The sequence below is a fragment of the Dipodomys ordii genome, unplaced genomic scaffold (assembly GCF_000151885.1).
Source record: "Dipodomys ordii isolate 6190 unplaced genomic scaffold, Dord_2.0 Scaffold8, whole genome shotgun sequence".
NCBI classification, from domain to species: domain Eukaryota; kingdom Metazoa; phylum Chordata; class Mammalia; order Rodentia; family Heteromyidae; genus Dipodomys; species Dipodomys ordii.
In genome coordinates, this window is record NW_012267224.1 from 10,650,575 (window position 1) to 10,651,202 (window position 628).

General features: G+C 59.6%; 1 protein-coding gene across 2 annotated transcripts in view; it reads left to right on the forward strand.

Moving 5' to 3' along the window:
• Positions 1 to 628, forward strand: part of Rbpj (recombination signal binding protein for immunoglobulin kappa J region) — a 69,121-nt gene that overhangs the window by 411 nt on the left and 68,082 nt on the right. The gene's annotated exons all lie outside the window — the stretch shown is intronic.

Genomic DNA, 628 nt, shown 5'->3' on the forward strand with positions numbered 1-628 from the left:
CGAGTCTCTACCCCGGGCCCTTTGTTTCTCCGCCTTGGGCGCTTTGTCCGACCCGCCGCGTCCCGCATCCCCTCTCCATCGCTGTCTCGCCTCCCGTGCCTCTTTGTTGTGTTTCTCCGCTCCGTAGCCCGGTGACCTGCCATAGCCCGGGGAGCGCATTCCCGTCCCAGTCCCTTTGTCTTCCCCAAGTGTCTCCCCCATCTCACCTTTCTGTTTGGTCCTTGGTCACCTCCTGAGACTTCCTAAGCCCCCGCTCCCCAATCTCTAGGGGTTTACTCCCCCCCGCACCCCCCCCCCGCCTTCCCTCCAAGCGTCGCTTGGTTTATCCGCTGCCCACCATGCGCGTGTGTCGCCTGAACTGTCTCAGCCCCGGGGACTCCCCGTCTGGTGCATCCAAGTGCACGCAAGACTCTGTGACTTCTTGTTCTGAGTCCGAAAGATGCTGGGGGGGGGCGGCGGTGTGGATACTGAAGTTTCCTTCTCACCCCTTTCGGGATTACATGTGTTTTCCTCCCACCCCTACCCTGTGCCCCTTTCTCTCGGGATTAAAACGTTTCCAGTTTTCGTTGCCGTCTCTTGTGGTTGTTTTGCTTGGAAACTGTCGCCCTGGAAAAAGATCCCGTCTCTT